Below are 25,876 nucleotides of genomic sequence, written 5' to 3' on the forward strand. Positions count from 1 at the left end.
CCCAACCTGTGGTCCACAGAGCAGTTGCTAGCAGTCTCTGAAGAGCTGTCTGTTCGGGTTGCTGGCTCTTTTTGTTTCCAGAGACTAAGGAGAGAGCAAAAGGAGACAGTATGATCAACTTTTTAAAGAGGAACAACAGACTTACTGCAGCTAAAATATATAGGTACTATCCCTAACGTTATTTTCCACACAAATAATTTGCTATAGTTGCCATAGGGACATTATGCAGTCACAAAAGGGAGGGGAAAATACTTTTAAGATGTGGCTCACACTAGGGAAAAATTTGAGAACCCCTGATCTAGTCTGCTTTGCTAAACATAGACCTAGAGTTTACAGGAGTTAAGTTAGGGCTGAGAGTGTTAAAGTTCTGAGATCTGATTCCAGCTCCACTAATGATTTTCTGTTTGATCTTTTGCAAGATACATCAGCTCTCTGTCATAGGTTGCAAAGGCATTCTCAGCATCAGTTCTGACCCTTTTGAGTCAGTCAAACAATACAAAGGGGATGCAATCCGGCTGCAGCTGGCCAGCTGCCCCAGTGTAAACTGGGTGTAAAGCCAGTAGAGCTGGCCTGTATGCCAACCTATAACCTCCGGTACATGGGAACACAGTGTGTAGGGGGCAGAGGAAGCATGACAGGGAAGGAGGGGGTGGAGCAGAGTTCTATGACAACTCTTAGCTGTCACATGCTCCCATAGGAATCATAGGCAAGTGTCCTAAGTTATTTAGTTGTGTCAGAGCTGAAGCAACTTGAGAATCCAAGAGTCTAATCAGCTACCTGATGGCCCCCCTCTCCCTGTGTCAAGAGTATCTTGCTACAGGAAAGAATCTGGTGCGACAGCCATGAAAAATGTGGATGATACAGGTGTGTTCACTGGGGTGTCATGAAGTGCTGAAAACATTGAGAGTTATGGTTGTCACATTCCCAGATGCAATCCAGACCAGTGAGGAGTTGTGTCACACCTGCCCTTCAACCTTGGGTGCCTCACAGTGCTTTGCTGTGGCAGCTCCAAACTGGGCCACTCACAAACAGCCTACCAGCATGCAAGTCGCACCTTGAGTGTCTGTGTACTTCTATAGCCCTGGTCCAGCAACTCTGCCCCAGCAGCCTGTCAGCAAAACACCAGCCACACTCTGGCTTCCAGCAGCCTTGGTTACTACCTGCTGGGTGATCCCAACACACTCCCAGTCTTGGATTTTCCCCCAAATGTGTGTTCTGCATTCTCCAGGACAGTTCAGCTAGTATAGGTCTGTTGCCATTGTAAGGGGGTCAGTATTCAGCAGTTTGCTACTTTAATCAGAGTTACTGAACAGTTCAGTTTACACAGAGCATTGGATTAGCTTTGTTTAAAAATAGGGAAAGTTTATTTAACTACAAAGAGATATACTTGTATCCACTTAATCTAAGACATTCACGTCGGAAATGGTTATATGAGAAATGACGATAAACACTTTCTAGTAGCTGAATTTAACAAACTAGACTTGACTCATGGTAAAACCACACAATCCCAGCAACAGGACTGACCAAATTCTCAGGTCAGAACCCCTCCCACATTCTGGTTCCTTTATTTTCTTAGGTGAAAGAAAGAGGTAGAGAGAAAGAGACACCCAGAGGTGTTCTTGCCCCTCATTTTTATAGTCCAGTCACTCTTTGCAATGCATTTTCCTACCTCTGGATAAAATTCCTTCCCACTGTGAGGAAGGAGACATGGAGCCCCATGGTGAAAGAGGTTCCATGTTGTTGTTTGCTAAATGCGGATTGATCTGTTCCTGCCTCCCTTTATTGCCAGAGAACGGTCACTTGACCGGTTGTGGTCCATCAACTTTGAGGACATCTGGCTAGAGGCATCAGTTTGTCCTTTGACTTTGAGAATCAGGTTGTCTGGTAAACTTTTCCGGTAAACTCATTGTAGTCATAATTTCAGCTTATGTTCATAACTTTACATATAATGTTGCTACACACATTTTACCATATTGTTATTGACCAGTGAGTTATTAGTTTCCAAATTATACCTCACAAGGCATATTTTGTACAAAGATTATTACAATAGTGTGTACGGTGTGAATGCAGAGGTGCATTTTGTCACAATGGGACAAGAGCTAAGCATTATTATATTTTCATAAAGTGCTGTAGTATTTATTTTAGTTGGCTACAGTTAAAAGAACAGGAGAAAGTTATACATTGGGCAAATCATTTAGCCTCTCTGTGCTTCATTTTCTCATGTATAAAATGAGGATGACAGCACTTCCCTATCTCACTGGGATGTTGTGATATATTAAACATTGTGAAATGCTTTGAGATCTACTGATTGAAAAGTGCTACCTAACAGCTAGGTATTATCATTCCACTCATAACAGTGATCGATTTATATATAGTTTTAAAAACACAACAACAAATGCAATAGTTTGGAAATACTTCATGGAAGAACAAATGATTGAAAGAATATGACTGTGTTAGTTTTCTATTTTGTGGGCAAGAGCAATGCCTCTTCCTGAAAAACAGGGAGAAATAATAAATGTTAATACAGGAACCTGTTGGCAGCAGGTAAGAGCGCTACAGGTAGCATACCAGAAAGATTCAGATCAAGTTTTCCCTTGAAACATCTATTTCCATGACCAAATCTCCCAATTCAGGAGAAAAAAAAAGGAGTACTTGTGGCACCTTAGAGACTAAGCAATTTATTTGAGCGTAAGTTGCATCCGATGAAGTGAGCTGTAGCTCACGAAAGCTTATGCTCAAATAAATTGGTTAGTCTCTAAGGTGCCACAAGTACTCCTTTTCTTTTTGCAAATACAGACTAACACGGCTGTTACTCTGAAACCTGTCAATTCAGGAGAGTTGCAATGTTCTTGACTGACCCTGAAGAATAAAACAATCAACTACGCACCCAATTCTAATGTCTTCACTTAGCCTCTATTGAGGTAAGACTTACGCTGAAGTCAATAGGAGTTACAGGTCCAATCTTCACTGGTCTGTTAGTCATCAAGTATATGTGGATTTAGTACAGGGATCTTTCAAAAGCAGTATAATTGAGACTGGAATGCTGCATGGTGAGGTGCTGCCATCAGGTGGTCAAATGTGTTCCTGATGTTTCCTCCATCAAAATTGTGACACACTCCTTCGAAAGAAGCAAAACATTCTTTGTTTTTACAGGAGAAATGAAGTATATCCACAACACAGACCAGTATGGCGAGTAAAACAGAGTTGCAATTCCCTTAGCCTTTTCATTTTTGTACCAGAATAATTCCCTGTTAAACATACTAAATTAAAAAGTAAACAAAGGAGGGGAACTAAAAATATTTCAAAGGCTTTTAAAAATATATTTAATTGTATGCTTTGTTTCCATCTTTTAAATAGAGACAAAATTGCAGACATAACCCCGATTCTTGGGAGCTGAAACAAAATGTAGACTGTCTTTACAATGCATTCACAAAGAGGATTAAGTATAACGTCTAGTAGAAAACTAGCCTTTGATAAATAAAGTGGCTTTTCGGAAACTAGTCTCTCTCCGTAGGTCATATAGAGCAGTGGTTCTCAACCAGGGGTACGCATACCCTTGGGAGTACGCAGAGGTCTTCCAGAGGTTATATCAACTCATCTACATATTTGCCTAGTTTTACAATAGGTTACATAAAAAAAACACTAATGAAGTCAGTACAAACTAAAATTTCATAAAGACAATGACTGCTCTATATACTATCACTAAAATGTAAGTAAATATTTATATTCCAATTGATTTATTTTATAATTATATGGTAAAAAATAAGAACGTGAGCAATTATTCAATACTAGTGTACTGGGACACGTTTGTATTTTTATGTCTGATTCTGTAAGCAAGTAGGTTTTGAGTGAGGTGAAATTTGGGAGTACACAAGAAGACAAATCAGAGTCCTGAAAGGGGTACAGTAGTCTGGAAAGGTTGAGAGTCATTGATATAGAGACAGAGGGGACCATTTGATCATTTATTCTGACCTTCTATATATCACAGGCCATGTAAGTTCATTCAGTTACTCCGGTACTGAACCCAATAACATGTTTGGCTAAAGCATATCTTCCAGAAGGGCATCCCAGTTTTGATTTGAAGACTTTGTCACACCCCAATGGCCCCCTCCCTCTGGGAGTCCCCGGGGAAGGCAGATCAGCATTGTATGTGGCTAACACTGTTGCAAGCATCGCAAAGCATTTTGGGGAGGGTCAAAGGTGTGTGAGTGGAAGTTTCCTTTGCAGAATACGAGAGTCCGGGGGGAAGGAGGGAGAAGAAGAAGAGCAGAGAATGGGTTAACTCAACACTTCAGCTAGCTCCGTGTGAAGATAAGACGCTGGCCCCGGCCCAAGGTCATGGGCTCGACAAGAAATCAGTAGCTGCCCAGCTGTGAGAAGTGGAGAACTATGTTGAGCAGAGCTGCAGAGACAGCAGTGAGAACAAATGAGACAGTGACAGCGAAGGCCAATAGAAGGGAAAACAAAGTCTCCAGAGCTGGGATATTTTGGGAAACCGAGGAGGCCACAGCAAGCTGGTTTGGACTGGCACAAAGACCACCAGAAGCAGAGGTCCTGAGTAGAATACCCCCAAGGAGCTCAGGACTTAAAACCCTCCTGAGAGCTGGAGTAACTTGGAGAGCAACAGCAGACTTGGACAGCCTGGGCCCAGGATAGCACTCCCGTCCACCCTTCTCTGCCCCCTCCCCTTCTTCTGACGTTACACCCAGGCCTGGCCAGTCTTGGGTAGTGTGCGTGTGAGGGCTTGGGGCGTTAATGCTTTCTTTCTTCCCCTGAGTGACGTGGGAGCATTCCCAGCACTCTCTGCTGTTATTTTATTAATAAAGCTTTAAAATTTAGGCACTTGGTGTGTTTTGTCATCTCCCCCACAATGATCCTGTGGCATCAGCCTGATCACCTGATGCAGCAGCAGATTGGTAACAAAAATCTGTCACAACGTCAGGAGATGGAGACTCACCGCTTCCGTTGGTAGTTTGTTCTAACAGTTAATCAGCCTCACTGTTATAAGTGTGAAGTGTCTTATTTTTGGTTTGAACGTGTCTTGCTTTAATTTCCACCCTTTGGTTCTTGTTATGCCTTTGTCTGCTAGGTTAAAGAGTCCATTAGCACCTGGTATTTTCTCTCCATAAAAGGTACTCATATACTGGAATCAAATAATCTCTCAATCTTTGTTTTGATAAAGAGCTGAATCCATTTAGTTTAAGTCTCTCACTGCAAGACTTTTTTTTCTAGCCCTTGAAAATTTGTTTTCTGCATCCTCTCCAGTTATTCCAACAGTCTTTTTAAAATGGGGACACTAAACTCCATGAACATCATTTATCTCACCAATGCCATATCTAGAGGCAAAAACCCTCTCTACACACACCCCCCTCCTGTTTATATATCAAAGGATCCCTTTATGCCACAGCATCACACTGGGAGTTCATGTGTTATACTTATAAAGATCCTGTGTGCTTCTTATAGGGGAGAAGGCAGCACACCATATTTGAGAATACAACAGTTAGCATATGCTTTTCAATCTCACACACACACACCCCCTACCCACCATACACACAGTCCTGCCAGTCGATGTTTATAGTTACGAGGCCAGAGTCTGGCTCAATCTAGTAGCCAGCCACCTTGGTCACAGAGGGGAGCAGGGCTCTGTCAGTCACAATCCAATGCTCCTGGAGTGTGGCAAGACAAACCCAAAGTCCCACGACCAAGCACCGTGTTCTTATAATCTTTTCTCTGTTGAAGTCTATGGATTTCACTGTGTCAGTTTGTGACTAGGTTACTACTTAAGTGGTGTATCTTTTGATGTAAATATTCCAATACACCTCTGAGAGGGTCACCCTGTCCTGGTTCTGATTTAATCAATTGTCCCATCTTTAGGGGTGCCGGCCTTCACCTCAGGGTCATCAATCTGCCCTTCCTTCTCTGGTGTTAAATCTTTTCACTCCTTCTTCCTTGACCATCTGGCTATAACAATGGCCTTCACACCTTATCTTTTCCTGGTGCATACATTCCTCATTCACAAAGTCTTTTACAGAGACCTTTAAGAATACAGCAGTTTTTATGACAGGTATCAGAGTAGCAGTCCTGTTTAGTCTGAATCTGCAGAAAGAAAAGGCGTACTTGGGGCTTAGAGACTAACAAATTTATTTGAGCATAAGCTTTCGTGAGCTACAGCTCACTTCATCGGATGCATCTGACGAAGTGAATCCGATGAAGTGAGCTGTAGCTCACGAAAGCTTTATGCTCAAATAAATTGGTTAGTCTCTAAGGTGCCACAAGTACTCCTTTTCTTTTTGCGAATACAGACTAACACGGCTGTTACTCTGAAATAGTTTTATAGTCACATATTGAGAGGTGATTTGAGCTTGCAGTTGCAATTTAACAAACATTCTTTTTATCCAACAGCACATTCCAAACATCCCAATTAAACGAATTAAATTTAAAACTAAAACAATTAGAGGGTGTAACATTACAGATAGTATGTCAGTAGTTGTGAGAGACCATCCAGAAAATATGTCATACCAATGGTAAGCTGTTACTTGTCTTTCTGCAGTGGCAATTCTTAACATGTCCCCATTTGCATGTATAATATGAATGGTTTGGTTTCCCACATTGATTTTTTTTGGTTTGTTGTAGGAACAGTGTTACCTTTTAACAGATGATTGGTAGCTTCCTGTTACATCAGTGCTCACAATAAGCTGAGACTTTTTGTTGTGGCAAATAGCAACCCACCAGTAAACAAATGTTAATGTAAGTACTGTGTTTACCAATAATCACATTTACTAACACTTATCTGCCCAAAACACTTCTTCCCAAGAACTAACACATACACAGAGCCCATTATACAGTATTTTGGTCTTATTTAATTTATTCCACATACACTATCCTAGTGAAATGTCTTTACTACAAGGCTCTCCCACTTTTGAGGGATTCACTCTGGTACAACCTCTGGTGTCCAATCACTTCCCTCCCCAGCCCACCGGCTTGAGCAATATGGGGAGTGGGCTAACTTTTCATATCTTTGCTTCCAGAGCCTGTTGGTGTAAGATTTTAACAATTTTCCCAATTAAAAATTCTGGCCTTACTATGCTAGAAACATACTGCATCCATTCGAACTGATAAGTATCGAACAGTGATCTTTTCCTTTGCTTTAGCAAGCGTATCAAAAGTATTTCCTGATATTACCCAAAACATTTTTTTATTCCAAGGTGGACAAAGCAAGTATCTGCATTTCAGTACATCCCATAGCTATAGCAGTATCGTTTTTCACTTCCATTTGTTTCTGTATTCGGCTGTCTTGTAGCTGGGACAAAGAGCTTAATTTGTTCTTAATTATCTCCAGGTCTATAGTATTTATAATCCTTGCTCCAAAACCAATTTCTCCTAATATAGTGTCTGCTACCTGAGGATGTTTCCCTGCAGTATTTAATACACAGGGCTAGCAACAAGACAAACACCACAAGACAAAACATACAATATAAATTGTTTTATGTTCTGACAGTAGATTCATGGTATTCTGAGTTGCTCTTCAGCTGGTATCAGCTTTTTCTGAAAGACAAAACATTCTTCTACAACTTTTGGAGTAGCTGATTATTGCTTAAAATATCTTTTACAAATCGTATAATTTGCTGATTGCAGGCAAAAACAGAAGAATCTGTTAAATCATACCCCCATACTTTCCTGTGTTTTGTTCTATAGGCAGGCCAAGTTTCAATGGCTTCTACCTTTTAAGGGTTATGGGGAAATTATTCCCCTGTTCAGTCATTAAATCTATGAGGCCAGATACCTCAGTTTCCCTTCTTATACAGCAGACCAAGTTTATAATATTTTTCCTGCTGTGTTAAGCTTTAAGTTTATTTACAGGTAATAGCTGAGAAGCATCATTACCATATGACCTTAAAGGATTTTTTTCAAAAAATCCTATACACTATACATTGTTACAGGGGTACTTCTTAACATTCAATCTATTAAAGGTATTTTGTTATACCATGCCTTTTATTTAGGCAATTTGTTTGCTGACCAGATAGGTCCTTTATCTGCAGTTCCTTTGTGCTGCTTTCTTTTTTAATTAGGTAATTTGCATTAACAGATGCTTTCTGGCTTGCTTTTGGATCCAAAGCCATCAGCAGCTCAGAGACTTTGTCTTAAAAGGGACACAATCAACTTTTACTAGAGTTCTGATTACTTTTTCCACTTTCAATTTCTGCTTTCAAAACACAGCAATCTGAAAAAGAAAACTCAACCTATTGTGGCTCCCTTTGGAGCCCTAATAGCATTTTAATTAAGTAGAACGGAATGTTTTCACATTTCTTTTACCCCTTCTACAATATACACTGCATGTGTCCTGGGGAAAATGCACATTCCTTCTATAGTTTAACTTCTATAACATTATATTAGTCCTGTTAATTTTTACATAAGGTGTAACAGTTTCTTTTGTTCTCAGTGTTTTCAAGTACCTTTATTAAAGTGACAGTTTGATTACAGGGAGCCATCTTAAGGCTCAGTGTTTCTAGCATTGCTTCTTTTGGTTTTGTGTACCTCACCCCTGCTGTTGCTTCAGAGGGGTACTGTCTTTAATTTCTTATTCTTTAAGTACAGCTTTCATCTGCTATTTTGTTACAAAAAACAAAATCCAGAATCTCTCCCTAGTCTCCTGATTGTGACTGTCCTACTGCAGCCACAATTTTTAAAAAAACAACATTTTAAATTTTGTAAAGCATTGAGTTACCTCTTAAGGGTTAAATGCCAAATCTCAAGGCCAAACACTAATCACCTGTGTCCAGAAAAAGAGTCTGTCAGTCTTGCAACTTTGAATTAGAGTGTCAAAAAGGATTTTTAGTGGCATTATTAAATACCAAATCAATTTACACACACACTTTCTTTTCCTTAAGAGGAAATTTCTTTCCCTTCTACAATGCTCCATTTTGTACATAGATTACATTCCCTTTATACATTTGGGACAGTTAAGTTCCAATAGAACCCCCTTATATTTTTAGCAAATTTGACTAAATTGTTCATAATCAAATGATTTTAATCAGATAGTTTCTTTGCCTGGATTATTTACAGACATTCCTTTGGAAAAAGGGCCCATTTTTCTTTAATGGCTGCAAAGAAACCAAGAATTATTTTTCTCTAACACTTTTCTTTTTTATCATTTTCACAAAGTTTAACTGCTTAATTCCCTCCAGCATCTACAGAGTTAACTTTACTCTTTTCTTCTTAAATCACTTGCTAATTTCCCAAAATGCTACTTCATCAGCTTAAATTACCATTCCAAGTATTGTCCCAGGGATCTGAATTTCCCCTGTCTGTACTCACTTCTTTTCCTACTCCTGCCACTATGCCCCTCAGGGCTCCCAACCTGTTTTTCAATCTGTTGCCTGCCTTCTTGTTTGGGCCCAATCCTGCTTTCCTTGCTGACTCACCCCTTCCCATGGGCACAGGCTATGTTCCACTACCAATTTAGCAAGGATGGGGGGCTCCTCCGCTAGCCCCCACCCCTCCTGGTCCCTTTCCTTAAACATTTTTCAAAATTGTGAAATCACCACAAGATCACTCACAAAAAATACTACACTGCCCAAACGCCTATATCCTTCAGCATTTGGTTTAACAGAGATAGATCTGTGTAAAAGGAGTGATCTCTTGCACATATGGCAGCTTTTTTTTTTAAGCTCTGCCTGAGTATTGTCCTTAGGGGACTCTTTTTGTCTGAACATTTTGTATCTAAGGTATTTAGTTGTTATTTTTAATCACTTTAATTAAGATCTTATGTTTGTCCATGCCAGTGCTGGGGCTTACCATTTTAACCCACTCTGGGCCAGAGGGAGAAACACTAAGTCCCCCTCTGTATTGCTTGGCCTTTTACCCCAGAGGGTTTATACACTGTGATGGGGGTCAAGACTCACCACCGCTGGCGCCACCAGCTGGCTGCTCCAGGAATTAGCTGTGTTCAGTCATGGAGTTCCTTTCGCATGTGGTGCCTTGCCCTTTGTCTACTCTGCTGCTTTGGGGACCCGCGTTGTTCCCCGCTCGGAATCCTTCTCTTCAGGATGCTGCCCTCTGGCAGTACACACTGCTCCTATCTCACCCCCTTCCAGGGGTTTGGAGTTATCAGCAGTCTTCAATCTATACCAGCTGTAGTGGCTGACTGTAGCCTCAAAGTCTAGCTCCTTTGTTGCAGGCGCCAGCCACAGCCTGTATCAGGCCACCCTCCTTCTCAGCCAGGTGTAGTACAAGAGGGAGGCAGGGGGGACCCAGGCCCACCTGCTATTCTAGGTCCTGACCCAGGGACCCTCTAGCAGCAGCTTCTCTGCCCTCCTTCTCTCCCCTTGTCAAACTATTGTCCCTGGGCCGCTTCCTCTTCAGCCCTGTGCACCTGCTCAGCCCTTTGTAGCAAGGCCTGAAGCCTGGGGTTTTCCTTGGCTAGAGCTCCCCAACTCCTTCTGCCCTTCCCCAGCACTGCTCTGTCCAAGGTGCTACCTTTCCAGTCAGGAGCCAGTCCTCCTCCCTTGCCAGCCAGGAAAAAACTACCTTATGCCCTACCTGGGCAGCCTTTATATAGGACCTTGCCCGGTCCTGACTGGCTCTTCACTGATTGGCTGCTGGTTTACGCAGCCTCTCTGGCCTGGTTCAGCCCTTCTCTCAGGGGGTGGGGCTCTGCCACACCACATACACCAAATATAAAAACCCCTCCCAGGGACAGAGCAAGAAACCCTAAGCTCTCCTCTTATGCTCAGTCATGCTACAGCCAAGGGTGTATGCACCTATAGTTTTTTTCTCTTTCAGTTTGGAGCGAGGATCTCTAATTCCTCCTACTGCCTGACCATACTACAACCGGGGGTATACCCACCTCCAATTATTTCTGCCCAGGGTGGAGGGAGGGATGCTAAACTTCTCTCCTGTCTCTCAGCCCTACTACGAACGAGGGTGTGTGTATCTCTTAATCATACAAATTCTCAATTCATAAAATACCAACAGTGAATACAATATTAACCACACCTTATTCCCTTTATACTGCCCGGTATCTCTATGAACAGCTGTGTGCACACCTGAATGATCACTTAGCAGTATTGTCAATAATTACAGCACATATACTCTTCCCCCTCTCGCAGTTCTCCACCCAAAATGTTATACTTATAAGAAGCACCCGCAGTCTGTCAGGATACATTTCTACCAATGTCCCGAGGCTCATTTCTTTCTGCTGTTCAAAAAGGGTGGCTGGCAGGATGATCAAATCATACACTGATACCTTCATTCTTATAGAATCATAGAATATCAGGGTTGGAAGGGACCTCAGGAGGTCATCTAGTCCAACCCCCTGCTCAAAAGCAGGACCCATCCCCAATTAAATCATCCCAGCCAGGGCTTTGTCAAGCCTGACCTTAAAAACTTCTAAGGAAGGAGATTCCACCACCTCCCTAGGCAACGCATTCCAGTGTTTCACCACCCTCCTAGTGAAAAAGTTTTTCCTAATATCCAACCTAAACCTCCCTCACTGCAACTTGAGACCATTACTCCTTGTCCGGTCCTCTTCCACCACTGAGAATAGTCTAGAACCATCCTCTCTGGAACCACCTCTCAGGTAGTTGAAAGCAGCTATCAAATCCCCCCTCATTCTTCTCTTCCGCAGACTAAACAATCCCATTTCCCTCAGCCTCTCTTCATAAGTCATGTGTTCCAGACCCCTAATCATTTTTGTTGCCCTTTGCTGGACTCTCTCCAATTTATCCACATCCTTCTTGTAGTGTGGGGCCCAAAACTGGACACAGTACTCCAGATGAGGCCTCATCAATGTCGAATAGAGGGGGACAATCACATCCCTCGATCTGCTCGCTATGCCCCTACTTATACATCCCAAAATGCCATTGGCCTTCTGGGCAACAAGGGCACACTGCTGACTCATATCCAGCTTCTCATCCACTGTCACCCCTAGGTCCTTTTCCGCAGAACTGCTGCCTAGCCATTCGGTCCCTAGTCTGTAGCTGTGCATTGGGTTCTTCCGTCCTAAGTGCAGGACCCTGCACTTATCCTTATTGAACCTCATCAGATTTCTTTTGGCCCAATCCTCCAATTTGTCTAGGTTATAGTACAATTATACAATCCTGCCCCTACATATGTTTAGTTGCTAGTCCATGGTGAGGACTAAATCCTTTTCAGAGTCACTCCTCTCCAGGATACAGCCTCCCATTCTGGAGTTATGGCCTGCATTCTTTGTTCCTAGACATGTAATTTTGCATTTGGCTGTTATGACAAGGCATCTTCTCCATCTTGCTGGGCTTAGCACTTCCTCCTCTGGCAGTGCCAGGGCTTGGAGTAAATCAGCCCCACTCTGGACAATGTTTCTCTTTCCTACTCTGGGTTTATTTATCAATATTTTCAAGGTAGTCCTTGGGGTAGGAGTGCTCCTCCACCAAACAAAAGTAACAAATGCCCAAACATAAAACAAAGGGGGATACCTTTTCCTAGCCCCTGGGGGGGGGGGGGGGAGGGTGTTGTTTTGTTATTAGCCCCAGGTCTTCCCCTAAACAGGTAGGCAATCTGGTTGTTTTCCCTGTAGGAAGGAAAGCAGCCTCTCACTCTGAAGAAGACTTTTCCCCTGCTGCCATTAACCCTACAGCAGATTGTCTCTCCTTCTTCACTCCTCCCAGGAGATGAGTTTTTACAGGTCCCAGGCAGCACTTAATTGGAAGCAGGTGTCCCTAGTTGACCTGAGGTAACCTCTTTTCAGCTTATAGGGAAAAGGGCCTTTATCACTCTAGGGCTAATTTAAGGGGACTGTTGGCCCCTTACTAAAACTTAGTTGGGTGGGGGGTTGGTTAGCTAGTTCCCAGTAGCAAAAGGAAGGGGGAGGACTGAAGGGAAATCAGGGCCATGAGGCTGACAGTCCCCAGGGGCAATGGGGAGAGGCCAATGCTCCCGGTCAGCTTGATTGACAGTGCAGGCAGGTAGGCTAATGAGGGAGTCAGGAGGCCAGGGGGATCCCATCCTCCCTGTGAGCTGGAACTGCCTGGGCCACAGTGGGGCTGAGTTAAGAAGAGAGCAGGAGCCTGAGCTGAGCAGAGCCATGCCGGCTAGAGCCAGAGCGAGCTAGAGAAGAGCCCAGGGAGCAGGTCAGTTCTGGGAGCAGAGCTGCAGCAGCAAGAGCCAGAGAGCAGATCTGTGCTGGGAGGAGAGCTGCAACAAGAGCCAGAGAAGCAGCCTAGTGAGCTGGAGGCAGAGCACCAGGAGCAGTGCTGGGGCTGGAACAGTCCGGAGCTGGGTGCGGTGAGCAGCTGGGGAGAGTGAGGGGGAACCTGGGCAGAGGGCCCAGCCAAGAGGCTTTACCTGCCAGACTTGGAGGGGGAATCATAACCCTGAGGGGGGGCTGATGCTGGGAAGAAAGGTCCTGCCACCTAGAGCCTCAGGACGTGTGGCCACCGCCAGAGCAAGTGTCCGACCTGCAGCATTCCTGCAGCACAGCCAGGGCCTGGGCAGGAGACCTGGCACATGTGAGGAACAGACTGTGAACTGCCCTTACCCCACTCTGTGGCACAGGGAAACCACAAACATCATCTGTGGAATGTATGTGTTTTCCTTTAACCCTTTCCATTTTTTCCTTTTTTTAAAATTAGTTGCTGTTCAATAAATTGTATTTATTTTGAATTCTATGCAATGATCAGTGGGTCAGGAAAGTGTCCACTGCAGAGAGACCACTCTAGAGCTGGGACACCCTAGCCCCTGACCTAAGTGACAATGACAAGATTGAGGTCAAGCCCTCCCAGGAATCCTGGGCCCAGCCTTGTCAGGGTTACAAGTTCTCTGCCACCCAGGAGAGTGGAAGGGGAGTCTGTGACAGATTTTTGTTACTAATTTGCCTGGTGTGTTAGGTGATTAGGCTGAGGCCACAGGATTTTTAGGGAGGAGATGACAGAGCACACCAAGTAACTGAGTTTTAAAGCTTTATTGATAAAATAATAAAGTAATAGTGAAGAGTGCTGGGTGGATGGTCCCCATGTCACTTAGAGGAAGGAAGAAAGCGTTAGTGCCCCAAGCCCAAGCCCTAACCTTCTTTCATACTCACACTTGCACTACGCGAGGCTGGCCAGGCCTGGGTGTAAAGTAAGAAGAAGAGGGGGAGAGATGGACGGGAGTTCTGTTCTGTGCACACAGGTTGTTCAGGGTCCTCTGTTGATTTTTGATTTGCCTTGGCTTTTAGAAGCACCTTATAAAAGTGGCCTGACATTGCCTTTTTTAAAATATATTATCTGAGGGGGTTTTATAGGCCACAGCTGCTAAGTGTTGCCCTTTGCAATTTATATGTGCTGATAGTCAGAAGATGTAGTCAGCACATACCGCTTAGCCACGTTCTTGGGGGGAGCCACCTCCCACACGTTGAGATGGACTACCCAATTCCCGATAATATGTGATACCCCATTCCCAGGATGCTAAGCCACAATTGACCTTCCCCCCGCTCCAATGGATAATTGACTTTTTTTATTATTATTATGGCCAATTCTGAACAGTGGTAAAATTAACAAAGGAGGACAAAAGCATTGGACACCCAAGGATTCCCATAGAGATGTGCCATTATACATATATTGTATTACACTAACCAATTTTGCAGGCCTGAGGCAGCAAGAGCAGTCCCACCACTCCAGTTCAGGGTGTCCCTGGGCTCTTGCTATTACTGCCTTGCTCTATTAACAAAGCAAGAGGGAAAGAAAGAGAACAACACAAATGTGCCTATTGGGGAAACTGAGGCATGGATGAAAAACTCCCTAAATTATTAGTTGTTTCATTCCAGCCCTTCCTGGCTTCAGTTATGGATGTTGTTTGCCTGGTTTAGGAGGTTACAACAATAATATTGTGTCCACAGACTAGGGGCTGCTATTCTTGCCAAAGGGCCTTTTATTCCACTCCAGGCCACCACAGGAGGAATAGGGTTTGTCCCCATGGGACCAGGGGAGGTTTGGAGCCACCCACCAGGTATTTTGCTGTGGCCCTGCTGTGTCTATCTGGACTATGCACTGTTTTTAAGGCACCTCCCCTTCAGCCTTCTGCCACACTATGACTTGGGACCCATCAGCAGCTCGAGCCAGGGAAAGCCTTTGGAGTTATTTTCCATCCTTAGCATTATAATTATTCAGGTAATTTTATGGACAGCTGGAAACCCAGATGGTCCAGGCAGGTGGCTGGTTTACAACCGAGGCCCACGATGCCATGACCAGAAATCTAGGGAGAAACATATGTTTTGAGCAGATTGGCATGCGCCCATTTTAATTTACTGGGTAGCTGAAGCTGGTACACTACCGGGGAGATGGATTCACAATGGGGTATGGACCCACCCACGTGGCATCCAGAGTGTGGGCCCCCTTCCCTAGCTTTTGCAACATTATTGTATTTTTAATTTTCTATTTTTGGATGTTTTTAATAATTTTTTTTATATTTGGCTTTTTTTTTTAAATTTAAAGTGGCCTTTATGGCTTTGCAGGTTTTATATAGCTCCTCCCTCAACTGGGCAAAGCTGAGACTTTTTTGGTTGTGGCAAATAGTAAATGTGATTATTGGTAAACATAGTACTTTATATTTGTTTATTAGTGGGTTCTTAACATTTATTTATTTATTTAATATATACATATTACTACTTATACAGTATTTTGGTTTTATTATTTATTTTATATATAGGAGTTTAGTAAAATGTTTTTACTACAGGGCTTTGGAGCAACAGGCAAGGACAAGCACACCCACTTTTGAGGAGTCCACTTGGTACAACCTCTGGTGTCCAATAGCTTCCCTCCCGCTCCAGCCCACTGGCTCCAGGTCTGGGGTAGCCAGAAGGATTCCATGTGCCTTATGAGGAGTGGGCTAACTTTCCATATTTTTGCTTTTAGAGCTTGTTGGTGTGCGTTTTTAATAATAATGTTTTTAATTAAAAGGTTTGGCCTTACTATGCTAAAAACATACTGCATCCATTCATATTGATAAGTATTAAATAGTGATGATTTTTTTTGCTTTAGCAAGTGTATTAAAACCTTAGTGTTTTCTGATATTATTTAAAACATTTTATGTTTTAAGGTGAACAAAGCAAGTATATGCATTTTAGTACATTTCATAGCTTTTGCAGTATGTTTTTTATTTTTATTTGGTTTTGTATTAGGCTATTTTGTAGCTGGGACAGAGAGTTTAATTTATTTTTAGGTTTATAGTATTTATGGTTTTTGCTTTAAAACCAATTTTTCCTAATATGGTGTCTGCTATCTGAGGAGGGTTTTTTTACAGCATTTGATACACAACAGTGCTAGACAACAAGACAAACAAACAACACAAGACAAAACATAGAACAGAAAACACAATTTCTATTGTGACAGTAGATTCGATATTTTGGGTTGCTTTTTAGCTGGTATTAGCTCTTTTGTTGTTTTGAAAGACAAAAAAAACCCATATTTTTACCCCTTTGGGGGTGGCAGATTATTGCTTAAAATTTTTATATATATATATATACACACACACGTATACACACATTTATAAATAGCCTTGCTGATTGCAGGCAAAACAAAGGAATTATCACCCTATTTTCCTTTGTTTGTTTTATAGGCAGGCCAGGTTTCAATGGCTTTTACCTTTATTAGTTAGGTAATTTGCATTAACACAGACACTTTTTGGCTTGCTTTTGGAGTTAGCCATTAGCAGCTTAGAGACTGTTTTAAAGGGAACACAATTAACAAGTCCTCGTGCTCAGGCAAACCTCTGAGTAAAGGGAGTAAGAGCAAGGACTCAGATTCTGTTGCTAGCCCATTTCACCAGGGTAGTGTATAAACCTGGAAAGTTCCCCAGAATAGCCGTACCATCCCCCGCTTACACTAATATACCTGTCTTCCACCACTATCTTACAAATATCCAGCCTGACTTTGTCACACTGTATTAAAAACACATGAAGTTTGAATGGGCCCATTTTACCAAGCGATCCAGATCCATCTGTATGACTGCCTTATCTTCATTATTATTTACCCATCTTTATGTTATCCACAAATTTTATCAGCTGTGATTTTATATTCACTTCCAGACCATCAATGAAAATGTTGAACATTGGGCCTAGTACTAATTGGGCCCTACAGAACCCCTCTAGAAAAACCCCATTTAATGCTGATTCCCCATTGACAACTACTTTTGAGATCTGCCAGCCAGTTCTTAATCCATTTAATGTGTGCTCTATGATATAGTATAGTGCTAATTTTTAAAATCAGAATGTTGCATGTACCAAGTCAAGTGCTTTACAAAAGTCTAAATATATTACATGTATCCAGTTACTTTTAGCAACCAAATTAAAGGTCATTAAAAATGACAGAGTCCTGTGGCACCTTTTTGACTAACAGATGTATTGGAGCATAAGCTTTCATGGGTGAATACCCACTTTGTTGGATGCATGTAGTAGAAATTTCCAGAGGCAGGTATAAATATGCAAGCAAGAATCAGGCTAGGGATAACGAGGTTAGTTCAATCAGGGAGGAGGAGGCCCTCTTCTAACAGTTGAGGTGTGAACACCAAGGGAGGAGAAACTGCTTTTGTAGTTGGCTAGCGATTCACAGTCTTTGTTTAATCCTGAGCTGATGTTGTCAAATTTGCAAATGAACTGAAGCTCAGCAGTTTCTCTTTGAAATTTAGTCCTGAAGTTTTTTTGCTACAGGATAAAATGAGGTATGTTTGACAAGACCTATTTTCCATAAATCCACATTGAATGGCATTAATTATATTCCCATCATTTAATTCTTTATTGATGGAATCCTGTACCAGATTGTGGTGGGGCAGTGCCCCACCCCCAAGCCAGATTGGGCCTCAGCAGGCCAGAGTGGCTGCAGCCAATCAGAGAGGGCCTGCGGGGAGCCAATCATGTTATACCAATAAAATAAAAACCGGCAGGATCTTAAAGGGAATAAGGCAAAATGCCACATTTATTGTGTATACAGAAAGAATCATAGTAAGCAGTTATAGCTATAACTTTCCATTCAATTTCATATTTATTCACACATTCATTCATACACACACATACAGAGGTTCTGCAAGGTTGTTATCATAGTTACCAGCCTTAGAGTTGCTTGTGCCAAGCCACTGGCCAGGTGGCCTGGACACGAGGAGGGAGCAGGGCCTTGTCAGATGCACATCTGATGCTTCTGGAAGTTGGTTTCCAGAATCAGACCCCAAAATTCTCAGTTTCTAAAGTCCAGTTTTATAGGAATTTATTCCTATGCCAGTCTATGGAAATTGCTTCATCATGCTGTTGCTGAATCAATCAGCAGATGGCATATTCCTGATGGCTCTGTGCTGCCAGATGTTATCTTGTTCTTCAGTTCTCCCATCCTTGAGGCTGTTGGGTGGATTCCAGTCTGCCCTCCGGGGTCCTCTGGTTGTTTCCACTTGACGCCTTCTTCAGCCGATCGACACTGGATTCTTAGGCTGGCACCTCCCTGATCATTCATTTATTATCCACACCAAGAATCCATCCACATACATCCTCTATCTCTATTTTAATCACAATTGTTAACAAAGCGAGATAAATATAACAAAAGGGCGGGGAGTCTTTGTGCTATTTCTGTTGTTACAAAGTATCCCTTTGAGTCTCTCTCTCTCTCTCTCTCTCTCTGTGAGTAGTTGTTGTTACAAAGTATTGCTTTGAGAACAGACTCTATCTTAGGATGTACTAACAGAATTAGCAGCTTGCAAGTTTCATACAGAGAGGGAGAGAAACAGTAAAACCAAGAGTCCAAAAACCAAGAGACCTCTTAATTAGTAATACCCTGGAATTTAAACTATGGGGAGTCAAACTCATTTGTGATTTTAATACAGAACTTCTTTAATATGATCCAACAATCAGGACCAGGGTAGGCCCTATATAAAGGCTGCCCAGGCAAGAGGCAGTCAGTCTCTCCCAGACCTTCAAGGGAGAAGGTCTGTCTCCTGAGTGAAGGAGCGCAGCGCAGCCTTGCGGGAGCTGAGGAGAGCTCCAGCCCAATACCTGCCAGGCGGCAGTCCCCGATAAAGAAGGGCCCACAAGGTGCCAGGGGGCCGAAGGGGAAGCGGCCCAGGGAGGAGAGGCGGACAAGGGGAGAGAAGGAGGACAGGGAGGCTGCCACCAGAGGGTCCCTGCGCCAGGACCCAGAGTAGAGCCTGGGTCCCCGCCCTTGTACTACACCCGGACGTTAGAAATGGAAATAGTGGTCTGCACCTGACCCCTGATAGAAGGGGTTAGACTTTGCGGATGTGGTTGGCCACTGTGGCTGGGCTGAAGAGAAGACTGCTGTTAACCCCCACCTGGAAGGGGGTGAGCGTGGACTAGGGGGGACTGCCAGAGGGCAGTGTCCTGAATAGGACGCTGTGAGAAGGGACAGCGCGGGTCCTGACGCCAACAGAGGGCGAGAGATGGATGGGACACCACCAGCGGAGGGCGCTCCACATGGACGGAGCTAATTCTCAGAGTTACCAACAGGAGGCGCCGTGGTGGTGAGTCCCAACCCCATCACACAGATGTTCCATTATTTTGCTTGGACTGACGTCAGGCTAACCAGCCCTAAGTTACCTGGGTCATTGTGCTTTGAATATTTGCACAACATTAACACACTTCCAGTCTTCTGGAATTTCCCTGCTATTCCAAGATTAAAAATTAAACACCAGCAGGCTAGAGATCTCCTCAGTCAACTCATTTTAGTAATCTTGGGTGTCAACTGCCCAGGCCTACAAATGTAAAAACATTTATTCCTAGCAGCAAATGTATTCTATCATCATCCACAGTTGCTAATGGACTGGAAAGTCCATCTTCATATTACATATGTACATCATTCTTGTTCTTTCCAGTTACAGAACATAAATAACTATTGAACACTTCTGCCTTTCCGCATCATTAACAATTTTACCATCTCCATTTAGTACTGAGCCTACAGCACTGTTAGGATTTCTTTTATTCCTACTATACTTACTGATGTTCTTATTGTCCTTAACCCTTGCCAACCATGGACTTTTCTGCTAACATCTTTAGCTTCCCTAATCTACACTTCAGAACTTCTAATTTATATTTATTGCTATCCATGTCTCATTTTCCCATGTGTTATATATTATTTCTAATTGCTGCCTTTACTTCACCACTGAAGCAGGACAGGCTTGTAACCAGAGTTAACAGGAAAGGTGCTGGAGCAGCCTGCATATAAGAGGGAGCTGCTCTTTGTGAGGTGCCCTCAATTTTGGATTTCATTCCCACCCTTGGGTTGAAATAGCCTGAATTCACCCTGCAAGGCCTCACTCTTCACCAAGGCTTTTGGGGAATGACATAAGGGCTAGTATTTTAGGGTATTGTCAAGATCCTGACAATGGCACTCAGGACCAAGGGTCACAGAAGGGTCAAACCTGAGACAGAGTAGTGGAGGCGTTTCTAGTCAAACTACAGGATGGGGTTGATATCAAGGATCAGAGTCTGAGTCAGGTTTCATGCTGCAGGTCAGGAGGTGAGTCCAAATAAAGCTAAGGCCAAAGGGATTAAAGAGCAGGAATGACCACGGTAGCTACAGGAGAGCCACTGTTGCCTAGACACTTCCTGGAACATCCCTTGGGTTTATATTGGGTAGGGAGCCAATCAGGAGCCATGAGACTGCTTCCTGTTAAGAGTCTTTGAGGTGGAACTTTCTGTGGTCTGTGACCACAATGGGCTGTGGATAGAGTACAAGCTGGTTGCAACTGTTACTGGGTTGCAGCATGAGAGCTGGTAGCTCGGCAGGCCTGGTTTCAAGACCCACTAGGTCTTACAGGTACTATTTGGGTTTGAATTAATCTCTGGTTGGTTATTTTCTGGTTTTGGGGTGTGGGAAGCTGTGGATGACTGAAAATATTGGGATTGTTTACCTTAGAGAGGAGACAAATAAGAGAGGACATGATAAAATAATGACTACAACTGAGAAAGTATATTGGGAGCATCTGCTCTACCTATCTCAAAAAAAAAAAGGGGGGGCAGTCAATGAAATGGAAAGGTGAACTTGTGTAGGATAGTAAATTATGTATTATAAAAGGAAATACTATGGAACTCATTACCACTAGATATCAAAGCAAAGATCTTAGCAACATTCAAAGAGGGATTGGACACTTACATCCCTTCCAAAGCCCCCCCCCCTTTTTTTTTTAGTACTTACTTATTATTCATGTAACGCCTCATGCTTCAGGGCTTAAGACAACTTCTGACTATTAAGGGTAAGAAGAAGAAGAGTTTCATGAAGGGCAATTTACCCCACATCAACCAACTGCAGGGTTCATATACGTTCTTCTGAAGCATCTGGGATTGGCCACTGTCACAGACAGAATAGTGGACTAGATGGACTTTGGGTCTGATCCATTACGACTATTCTCTTGTTCCAACGTTCCTGTTGTACCATTAGTTACGTCAAAAGTGCCTACAACCCAAATCCCAAAGATAGGCATTTCCTCCTCAGTCCTAAATAAAGAGAACTTTGCCATTCAGTCATTAGAGACACTGAAGTACTCCAAGTAATTTTTTAAAAACCTCTTACAAAAATTAAAACAGAAAAAGTGATTTTTTTTCCCACACAGATGGAGGAACAGTTTCCCTCATTGCAAACTAATTGTTAGTCTAGCATGTACATATTTTAAATTAGTTACCATTAATTAGTGAAAAGAACATATTCTCAGTAGTAAAGCAATTAATCTAAAATCAACACAGAACACAAAAGTAAACAAAATTCAAACTAATTAACATTTGTTCATGGAATGTGTAGCTGTCATGGCTAATAAGAAAATTCAAAATAACCTAATGCTTAATTTGATTGCTTTCCCCCTTCCATTGCATCAAACACCTGCTGTTAACTTTAGCTAGATAAAACCTCAGAGCAACAGCCAAAGCCAGAGGTTTCGGCATGTTTTCTGCAGAATTTATGAATGGTTTAGCCTATTTTTTCAAAAGAAATGGGTGATTTTAAGATACAGTCTTTACAATTTAGATAATGTCAAGTAAATGAGCAAGGTAAGATCAAGGATGAACAAAACTCACTGCAAGAAGACTGGGCAGGTCAGGGATTAGCATGTGGAACTTTTCATCTATGAACAGCTAGGGATGAATATGGCTCAGTTTGACAAAGAGTGATTAGCAACTGATTTGCTAAAACAGGCTGAAAAGCAGAAATTACATAGCTTCCTTGCCAACAAAAGAACAATTATTATTAGTTTGTTTCTGGTAGCACCCACAATGTATGAACAATGGCAGGCAGGCATGGTCCCAAAGACAGGCAGACACACAAAGGGTAGGGGAAAGGGATATAACAAACAAGTAGCTATCAAGGTGGTTATTGACCATGTCTTGTGGCTACCTGATATAATTTTAAAAAGAAATAAAAAACTATCCCCAATGGCCTTTCTACTTTGCCACTATTAGTCTGAATTTTTTGTAGGTGTCATGGTAAAAGTAGGGCTTTCAGAGGGAGTTGGGGTAAGAGGGGATAGTGACCTCGTGAATCAGTTCAGGAAGTACATTTCCTGTGTAGAGGTATAATTTTTGGACCCAAGGGGTCGGAGGGTCAACACAAGAAGGGAAAGGATGGATAAGTAGGGAGAGGTGGAACCAAGTTTAAACTGAAGTGGTAGAGGAGACAGAAGAATTTAAGAGTGTGGGAGGGCAGTAATTGATATGGTCAGAGAGACCTGAAAGGAAGGTGAATTTGACAGCTGCATTTTGTACAGATTGAAAGAGAGCAATGTGGGTTGCGAAAGCTGAAGAGGAAGGTCTGAATGAGAGCTTCAGCTATAGAAACTGAGAGAAAAGGTCAGATCTTAGAGATAATATTCAGTCAAGACAATATTCTGTACATACTAGTACATGAGATGTACCCCTTTCTCCCCATGTAAGGTTTGACCCCTCTTCTGAGTCACAGAATGCACTTATATCTGTGGCTGTGTAAGTACAGTAGCCCATTTCCCATTACACACTATTTCTATCTGCATACCATAATGCAGGATTAAACTCTTTAAAAAGGATATATTTTAAAAGAGATGCCATGGACTAATCATGCAGCTTCCAGTGAGAATAAAAGAAAGTTGCACAGTTAAATCCTCACTGCACTACTTGGAAAATTTAACACTTTTGGCTAAAATTTCAAACATGGAGACCTAAAGTTCAGGTACAAAATGCATGCACAACTACTTTTGTGCATGCAAGTGACTGTGTAAACAAGTCTTGTAGATCTCAGAGATCTTGAGGAAGAAGTGTCAGGATTTAGACACAGACCAGATGCATGGAGCAAGGAAAACAGATGGCCTCGGGCTACAAACTTGATTCACAAATTCCATGGTCAGAAGGGACCATTGTGATCATCTACTCCAGGGATCGGCAACCTTTGGCACACGGCCCGCCAGGGTAAGCCCCCTGGTGGGCTGGGCCGGTTTGTTTACCTGCCACATCCGCAGGTTTGGCCGATTGCAGCTCCCTGGCCGCTGTTCACCGCTCCAGGCCAATGGGGGTGGCGGGAATCAGCGCAGGCCTGGAGCAGTGAACCATGGCCAAGGAGCTACGATCGGCCAAACCTGCAGATGCGGCAGGTAAACAAACAAACTCTGGCGGGCCGCATGCTAAAGGTTGCTGATCCTTGATCTAGTCTGACCTGTAAAAGACAGGCTGTAGAACTCCAAAATAATTCCTAAAGCATATCCTTTTAGAAAAGCATCTTATCTCTTTATTTTAAAATTGTCAGTGATGAAGAGTCTACCACTGGTTAATTACTCTCACTGTTAATTTACAACTTTTTTCCAGTCTGAGTTTGTCTAGTTTCAACTGGCAGCCATTGGATCATCTTATACCCTTTTTCTCTGCTACCCTGAAGAGACCATTATAGAAAGACTCAAAGAGTTCAATTACTTATAAGGCATGTTTTCAAATCCTTTAATCATACTCATGGCTTTTCTCTAAACTCTCTTCCATTTACCAACAACCTTTTTGAATTACGGACACCAGAACAGAACACAGTATTCCAGCAATAGACACACCAGTGCCAAATACAGAGGTAAAATAATCTTTCAACTCCCACTTGAGATTCTCCTGTTTATGAATCTCAGGATTGCATTAGCTTTTTAGGCCACGGTATCACAGCAGGAGCTCATATTACCTGATTATCCACCAGGACCCCCACATCTTTTTCAGAGTAATTGCTTCCCAGGAGAGAGTCCTCCTTTTTTGTTCCTAGATGTACACATTTACATGTAGCAATATTAAAACTCATGTTGTTTGCTTGTGCCCAGTTTAACAAGTAGCCCAGATCACATTGAATCAGCAACCTGTCCTCTTCATTGTTTATCATGCCCAATTTTTGTGTCATTTGGGAACTTTATCAGGGTTACTTCTATACAAATATATTATCTATTAATCAAGTGAAAATCTGTAAACACAAAATTAATACCAACAAGAAGTAAGAAAAGTTATCAGCTGAAGGACAAACTAGATAATGAAAACGAAGAAGAAACTTATTGAGAGATGTCGGTCACAGGCACTGACTTTACAATGCGCCAGTGGGTGCTTGCCCCTTGGCTCTGCCTCAGGCCCTGCCCCCAGTCCACCCCTCCCCCAAGGCACCATCGTGCCCAGCCTCTTCCCACCTCACCTCCTCCCACCCCTGCTAGCCCTTGCCCTGCCTCATTTCACCCCTCCCCACCTCTTCCTGCCTCACCCCCTCCCCCAAGCACACCGTGTCCTCGCTCCCCCCCCAGCTGTTTCGTGGCATGCAGGAGGCTCAGAGAGGGAGGCACTGATCCACAGGGCCTTCCAGTGGGCGGGAGGCCCTCGGGGGAGGAGCTGATGGGGGGGCTGCTGGTGGGTGCTCGAGCCCCAGAGCACCCACAGAGTCGGCGTCTATGATGTCAGGAACAAATAGTCCTTTACAGCATTTTTCTGTGCTAGGAACCTACTAGATTTCAGATATTATTAAGTAAGAGTATTCATAATAAACCAGTCAAACAAAAAAAGTTTTAAATAGCATTACTCTTGCATTCATAAATTAAAACTATATAATTAGTACAACAGAAATTTGGCACCAAGCCACTCTGGTGATTACATTCATGTGAAACTGCACCAGTTCCTCAAGAATAAGGAAAGGAAACCACAGCAGATAGATACTTACCAGCTGGAAGAGGGAAAGATGACAGTCAGTAACAAAATGGCACGTTTAAGGCTATTGGCTCTGCCAATTTTAAAGGGCCAGCCCCAGAAAGATAGCTGGGAAATAACTCCCATAAGAAGGCAACCCTGAGCTACGGAGGAAGGTGCGCCTGCTTTGTTGCTGTTCTTAGCACCATAATGTATTATTGTCCATAAAAGTCCTTTACCTCACTTCCCAATTTAAAGAACCATAATCATTTGTAACTTCAGATTTCACCATATTGGCACTCAATGCACTGATATATCATTGTTTCTTTGTGTAACCCTTCTCACAGGTGGTGTCAGCAGTACAAAGGTCAGGCTCATATTTAAGGGCTCCTGTTAAAATTACAAAACAAAATTGGCTTGAGCTCCCATGCAGAAATCCGGGAAAACTAAATACCTCCCCATGTGTGCCTCTAGGCACTACTTCTCCACATGCAAGCACTGAGCCTGTGTATAACAACAACAAAACTTCCATTAAGGGGAAAGGGAATACAGCAACAATGACTGAAAAGTATTCAGACAACAGATAAAAAACCCACCCCACAATATCTTGAGCAGTAATAATTTGCCTCAGTTTCCCACTTTGTGGTTTGAAAGTCCAATTTACTTCCCTTTAACATGCCACTCCCCTTTTTCCTCTGCTGCATCCCACTCATGGTATGCTGTCTGAGGTCAGTGAAATCCCAGAATCCAAGGGGTGCTCCTCAAGTGGGTGAGTGAGGGTGG

General features: G+C 42.9%; 1 long non-coding RNA gene across 1 annotated transcript; it reads right to left on the minus strand.

Moving 5' to 3' along the window:
* Positions 1 to 6: 6 nt before the first annotated feature.
* LOC142071413 (uncharacterized) lies at positions 7 to 25,400 on the minus strand. The gene is made up of 3 exons (XR_012667445.1): positions 25,128 to 25,400; positions 2,888 to 3,118; positions 7 to 84 (listed from the first exon to the last, which is right to left on the minus strand). It is a non-coding gene; the product is annotated as an uncharacterized LOC142071413 (long non-coding RNA).
* Between the last annotated feature and the right edge of the window lie 476 nt (positions 25,401 to 25,876).

This window comes from Caretta caretta, chromosome 3 (genome assembly GCF_965140235.1).
Source record: "Caretta caretta isolate rCarCar2 chromosome 3, rCarCar1.hap1, whole genome shotgun sequence".
NCBI lineage: Eukaryota > Metazoa > Chordata > Testudines > Cheloniidae > Caretta > Caretta caretta.